We start from the raw sequence: 6789 nt of genomic DNA, 5'->3' as shown, positions 1-6789 counted from the left end.
TCCACACAACCCTGCAGACCACACGCCTGAGCCCAGCAGCTCGGAGAAGCCTCCCGTCTGGGCCCCGGGGCCTGTTGGGCAGGCGTTCCAGCCTGGACTCTGGGACGAGACTCTGTGTCCGGTCTTTGCCCCGCAGCCGACCCCTGGTAATCGTGAATGACATGTGTTTTTGTCCCTGGTTGTGTCCAGGGCAGGGTGGAGGCCACAGGAGGCTGGTGGTCACAGGAGGCTGTTGGAGGGACTCCCAGTAAGAGACCTCACAAGGGGCCCGAGGGCCGCGTCTCACTGGCCCTTCCTGCCCTCCCGGAGCCCTCGCCGCCCGCTCACCCACTCGGGTCTCCCCAAGCTCCTGGCGCCCCAGGCCACATGCTGGTGCTGGGCACTCAGGTGATAACTCAGCTGGCACCAAGCCTGGCAACCAGGTGGGGTTTGCAGGGCCGCCTGCTGCCTGGGGGGCCACTCCCCCAGGCCTGGACCATCCGTGTCCTCCAGGTGAGGCCAGCCGAGCTCAGGGGTGCAGAAGCTGAGAGGTCAGGGACCCAGGGGACAGTGCCGGGAGCCCTGGAGAGGGAGGGGCAAGACTGTGGGTGAATGTCAGGATTTGGGGACAGGAAATAAGTGCCATGCAAATGAGATGCAAAAGTATGCAAATCACGGACATCCAGTTCCAGTACAAAGGGGGAGGGGAGGGAGGTGGGCTGCGCCCTGAAGCCTCTGTGACCGGCACAGGGTCCTGCAGCACTGGGCAGGCGCGGGCAAGGCCGGCCGGGCCATCCTGGCCTGGGGGATTTGAGGCTGGAGAGGAAGGGTGGATGTCCATCGCTGGCGCGGAGCAGGCCCCGCCTGGCTGGGGTCACGGAGCTGGGGAAGCCTGGAGAGGCAGGGAGGGCCGCCGTCCGCAGGGTCCTGTCCGGCGTGAGATTTGAGAGGCCGGCGCTGTGGCCGCCTGGCCTCCCTCCCCTGCAGCCTCCCTCTCGTTCCCTGGATCACGAGGCCTCCGGGTCCCTCTGCCGACTTGACCAAGGCGTGCACAGAGGTTGCTCCACGCAGGGAAGCCGAGACCCCAAGACGAACAGAGAGGCTTCGGGGTCCACAGGGGGAGCCAGAGTCAGTGGCAAGGACGCGTCCGAGCGTGGGACAGCGCAGGCCCTGGTCCAGCCAGGCAGCTGTTTCTGGGTCCAGTTGGGGGCTGCCCTGCAGTGAGACCCCGGCAGACTGACCTCTCCAGACGGGGATCCCGTGCGAGAGCGGCCAGTTCCTAGATGTTGGACCGGACCTTACTTCTTTTTCTAGACCCGGCGGGGGAGCGAAGAGAAGGGAGTAGAAGCCAAAAGGAACCAAGGAAAACCTGGGGCTAGTGCGGAGGCCACGGAGGGAGCCGGGAGGAAGGTCGCAGGTGGCGCCAGGCGGTCACTATCCCTGTGGGCGCTGGCGTGGCTGGAGCGCTTGCTGGTCGCTGGACATGGGTTCTGCTGGAGCCAGTGGACCTGGCAGGTCGCCCGGCAGCCTCGCTGGCCCCACCGGGCTCTCTCACCTGTGGGCGCCTGGCTCGGACTCCGGCTGGCCGGCTCAGGGATGTGCCCACCAGAGTCCAAGGGCAAGGGAGAGACCGCGGCTCATGCCTCTCGAGACACAGCGGTGAAACAGGCTGGGAATGGACTTCCCGGGCGGCCAAGCCCAGGTTCGCCGCAGAGGCATAGGTTGCTCCTCCTGGTGTCCAGAGCGGCAGAGTCCCCTTGCCAAGCACGTCAGTGGAAGGATGGTGGGACTCCAGCCGTGTTTGTGGTTCACGTCCAGCAGCACGGCTTTGGAAAGTCCCCCCTCCGTCCCCTCCTCTCTGGTGGTCTCTAGGAGGAGCCGTGGGAGAGTCCTTCCAGCTGGGCCAAGCTGCGCTCCTACCTCACCCTGGCCTCCGGGCCCACCTGGACTCCAGCTGGCAGCAGCAGGAAGTCCTGCCCCAGCCCAGGTCCCTTCATCAGGGATGGACGGCTCTTCTGCTCCCTAACGGGCTCACCGATGGGCTGGCCGCAGACCGGGCTGAGAAATGCATGGGCCCCCTTGTGCCCCTGAGGGCAATTGGTCCTTAATGGAGGAGGAGCCTGGGGGATTCCGTCTCTCCATTGATTGTGATGTCGTTGAGGCTTTTACAGATGGCTCCTTGCTGGGGGGGGTGACCCCAAGAACAGGACCACCTCACAAGTCAGTTTGCAAGGCTGAAGCCTGCTTAGAGTGCTTCCACCCACCACCCACCCACGTCCCCATCCATCCTTGCATCCCTCCAGCATCCATCTACCCACCCATCCATCCACCCACCCATCCATCCACCCACCTATCCATCCTTCCACTCATCCATCAATCCAACTATCCATCCTTCCATCCATCCATGCACTATCCATCCACCTACCTATCCATCCATCCACCCATTGGTCCATCCACCCATCCATCCACCCACCTATCCACCCACCCACCCATCCATCCATCCTTCCATTCACCCATTCATCCATCCTTCCGTCCACCCATTGATCCATCTTTCCTTTCATCCATCTTTCCTTCCATCCATCTTTCCTTCCTTCCATCCATCCATCCATCCATTCACCCATCCATCCACACATTCATCCTTCCATGCACCCATCCATCCACACATCCATTCATCCATCCATCCATCCACCATCCATTCATCCATCTACCCATCCATCCTTCCACCCATCCATCCATCCATCCATCTGTCCATCCATCCATCCATCCATCCATCCATCCATTCATCCATCCACCCATCCATCCATCCGTCCATCCATTCATCCTTCCATCCACCCACCCGCCCATCCATCTTCTTATCAACTTGCAGGTGCCAGCCTGGCACAGGGAGAGCAGAGATGCAGAACAGCCCAGTCAACAGGCAGAGCCAGGCACTGCTCTGGTAGTGGGTGCAGCCAGGATGGAGCCTGAGGACCTGGCCCACCCTAGGCCTGCATTTGAGGTGCTGTCCTGCCAGGGTCTTCACAGGAGAAACCATGGCGATGGGACATGAACCTCCAGGGCCTTGGCACCGAGCTCGGGTGCTCTCCCCTGGGTCTTGGTCCCCAAGGAACGGGCGCTGCTTCCGGCCTGGGCAGCTTGGACAGAGGTAAAGCCCTGGAGCCCCCTCATTGCGCCTGCGTGTGGGACGGTGGCTGGGAGGCCGTTGGGAACCTCCGCTCACACCCAGCGCCGAGGGCTCTCCCCTGAGGGTGGCGGTGGATCCTGCCGGTCCAGCTACGTGACTATGTCCCTGCACCTGTGGCCCTGGCTCCACCTGTCACCCAACAATCCCAGCAGAGGGAGCCAGGAGGAGGGGAGGAGACCCCGTGCCCGCCCCCGACCCCTAGAGACAATCGTCTTCTGCAGCCACAGAAACACAAATCCTCAAGTTACACGTCACCTTGGGAAGAGCCCAAAGTGCCCTCCTCAACACCAGGTTCCGGACCCCAACCTCAGGTCGGGGCCGCGGGGCAGCTCCATCACCCCAAGGACCCTGCCCCGCCCCCACCCCAGGCGCCGCCCAGGCAGAAAAGGGGAGCAGCGTTCCCCGTAGCTGGGAGGAGATCCCCGGCGTGAAGGCGATCTCACGTCCGCCGGGGCCTCTCCGCCTTGGAGAGCCCCGCCGATCCATCACTTAGACCGCTCGGTTGCAGAGATGGATTGTGTAGATATGTAAAATAAGTGTAACAAATAAAGGAAATACATTTAAAATGTGCAAGAATTGGCCAATTTTGCAATATTTCACCTCAATTTTATATGCTGTCAAATACACTTGAAATACACGTGCGCTAAGCATGACAAATATATAGAAACTAAGGCTCTATTATTTGCCGTAATGGGTCAGGGGAATATAGCTCTGAAGTAATGTTCCTCTGTCTGCGACGAAGGCTTTTCTCTGAAGCTGTCTTAAAGCTCTCTGCAGCCTCTTCCCTGGATCACCACCCTCCTCCCGTCCGCAGAGTCTAGTAACCACCTGGTGGTTGGGTGTGGACCAAGCCCTGAGGCAGTGGGCCTAGGGGAGTATGGATGACAATTCCAACTTTATGGAATTATTGTTATTCTACTGTTTCCACCACACAACTCCAGCAGGTGCTCTTTACATTGTGATCTAGGTTTTCAATGTTCCTTGAAATTGTACAGTGCGCTACCCGTGCCGCTGTACCTGATGGCTCTGCATGGTGTCAAGACCCTGGCACGTCGCTGCAGCACAATAGGCAATGTCCGTGATTGCCACGGTGATCCCTGCTTTTAACCACGACTCATCTTACAGTGTTGGGTTGGGCGGGGTCCAGCGGGGCTGGTCTTGCCCAGTGATGAAGAGTCCTGTGACGCAGAGAGGCCTAGGTCTAAATCGTGCTCCGCCCCTTCCTGGCTCAGTTCCCTGGGGAGCGCGGCTCGCCCTCCAGGTCTCCATCTCCTCCATCTGCCGAGCGGGTTGCTGCGAGGTTTGCGCCCCAGAGCTGACGTTTGGGCCTCTGTCAGGCAGCGTCGGGTGCTTGGCGGTGTTGGGAGCGTTGACTTGCACAGGCGGCTGGACGGGGCAGAGAGGGGACGCCAGCCTGAGAGCCCCTGGGCACCATACTCCAGAGGCTGAGCACCAGGACCCGCGGCAAACCCGGCCGGCCACGGAGAGGCCCCCGAGCAGGCCAAGAGCCACAGAGGGACGGGCTCAGGGCAGGAGGGCCGTCCAGGGCAGGGTGGCCGCGGGGACTGGAGATGGAGAAGGTGTGACGAGGGCCTTGGCCAGTCTCTGGAGCCCGCATGGGTGGGCCTCCTTGGACGGAGCCCCAGGAAGGACCCTCCGGGGGAGGCGCGGAGGGAGCCTGGGGCCGTGGGCGTGGGAGGTCGCGCCCCCAGCCTGCTCACCGAGGCTGGCCTCACCTGCTGCTTGCAGGGCCTCCGGGCTATGTTTGGAGCCCTGGGGAAGCCGCCCAGCTCGCGGCTCCCAGCTGGAGGGGTGCCGCCCTCCTGCTGCCCGGGCGCCCGTGCAGGTGAGGCAGCTGAGCCAGTCACAGGGCGCGGGTGGGCGGGGCCACATCCTGCACCTGCTCACGAGAAGGAGCCGGGACGGTCACCAGCCCACCACCCACGGTCACCGGGGCTGTCCTGGGACTGGTGGACGCACGTCACAGGTGCTGAAGTGACAGGGCAGACGGCTGGCCTGGGGGCCGGTGGGGTGGGCGGTGCGGTCACAGCCCAGCTGCCACTGAACTGGGCTGTGTGCGCCGCGGTGCTGGGCGGGACCCCGTCAGGCCACCCGTCTGCCCAGCTGCGTCCCAGTGGGCGCCGTGTTCCTGGGCTGCCGCTGACCTTCCTGCCCTCCCTCTTCTCCCCGCTCCGCGTCCCCCCCATCAGGAGACCCCGCTCTGGGGGGCTTTGGCCTGGTATCCAGTGGCTGCTGAGGTCACTTCTGCTGAACAACAGGCATCCTGCAAACAGGCATTTCCAATCCCACCTCACAGAGGAGGGTCCTGTGGGTCCTCCCGGTGATTGAGCTCACAGGAATGGCAAGTGGTAGGTTCATCTGACTCAAAAGACCAAGGCTGTATGTACCGTCTGTAGGTAACCACGTCCCAGGTACCTAGTCGAGACTCTAAACTTTGGTGTGCATCACAATCTGTGAAGAACCCTGGACTCCACACAACCCTGATTAAGCCAAATGGGTGCTTCATGGAACACAGTTTGAGATACACAGCTGTGTGGTGTCTTCCCAAGATGCCTCTATTGATTGATGTCTTGATACTGTAACAAAATACCAGAGGCAGGATAACTTGCTAAAGAAAAGAGGTTTACTTAACTCAGTTTTGGAGGCTGGTGAGGCCCCTGGTGAGGTACCTTCCTGACTGTGTGGCATCATGGTGGGAGAATCTGGAGGAGAGAGAGATCGCAGGTAAGACAGGAAGCCAGGAAGAGGGGAGGGCCAGGCTTGCTCCTTTCTCCACAACCCTCTCTCCAGAACCAACCCAGGGGTCTCACCAGAACCACCCTAATTCCTTCTGAGGGCAGTGCCCCAAATGACCTAAAGACGTCTCTCACTAGACCCCCTTAAAGGTCCCGCACTCTCTCATCACCACACTGGGGACCCGGCCCCCAACTAGCACATGAACCCCAGGACATGCTGGAATCATCTTCGAGCCAGAGCCGTGCCAAAGCCCCAGGACATGCTTCCTAAGACCTCCGGCCGGGCTCCCAAGTTCACTTGCCAGGCTGCTTTGCAGAACTGCCTGTTCGGGTGATGGTACCTGCCTGTCTTCCTGGGAGCTGGCCACCTGGCGTAAGGGTGAAGCGGAATCAGCCTTTGCTGCACACCCGGCAGGCCTGAGCTTCTCCAGAAGCACCCCTGCTCCGTGTTGAGGAGGCAGCCCGTCCTGCAGCCGGGTGCCTCGTCTCTGGAGCACAGGATCGGAGGCCCTGTCTTCTCTGCTAGCTGTGCCAGCATGGGCGACTCATTCAGCCTCTCTGGGCCTCCCCTCTCCACGGAGGCTGGCTTCATTGCACATGATTATCTCCCGCATTTACCCCTTTTTTTATCTTGTAGTAATGGAATTGCTGGGTGTGGGCTGGGCATAAGATCACCAGGCTATGGACTACATTTCCCATAGTCCTGTGCTACCAGGTGAGGTCATGTGACCATGTTCTGACCAATAAGACTCAAGGGAAAGTTACAGCCGCCACCCCTCTGTCATGCCCTTCCAAGAAAAGGCAATACCCTCCGCTCCTTCCCCTCTGCCTGCTGGCAGGAATGCAGGTCCCCAAGGCGGAGGGAAGCCA

The sequence above is a fragment of the Sciurus carolinensis genome, chromosome 1, assembly GCF_902686445.1.
Source record: "Sciurus carolinensis chromosome 1, mSciCar1.2, whole genome shotgun sequence".
NCBI lineage: Eukaryota > Metazoa > Chordata > Mammalia > Rodentia > Sciuridae > Sciurus > Sciurus carolinensis.
Note: the sequence above shows the minus strand (reverse complement) of the source record.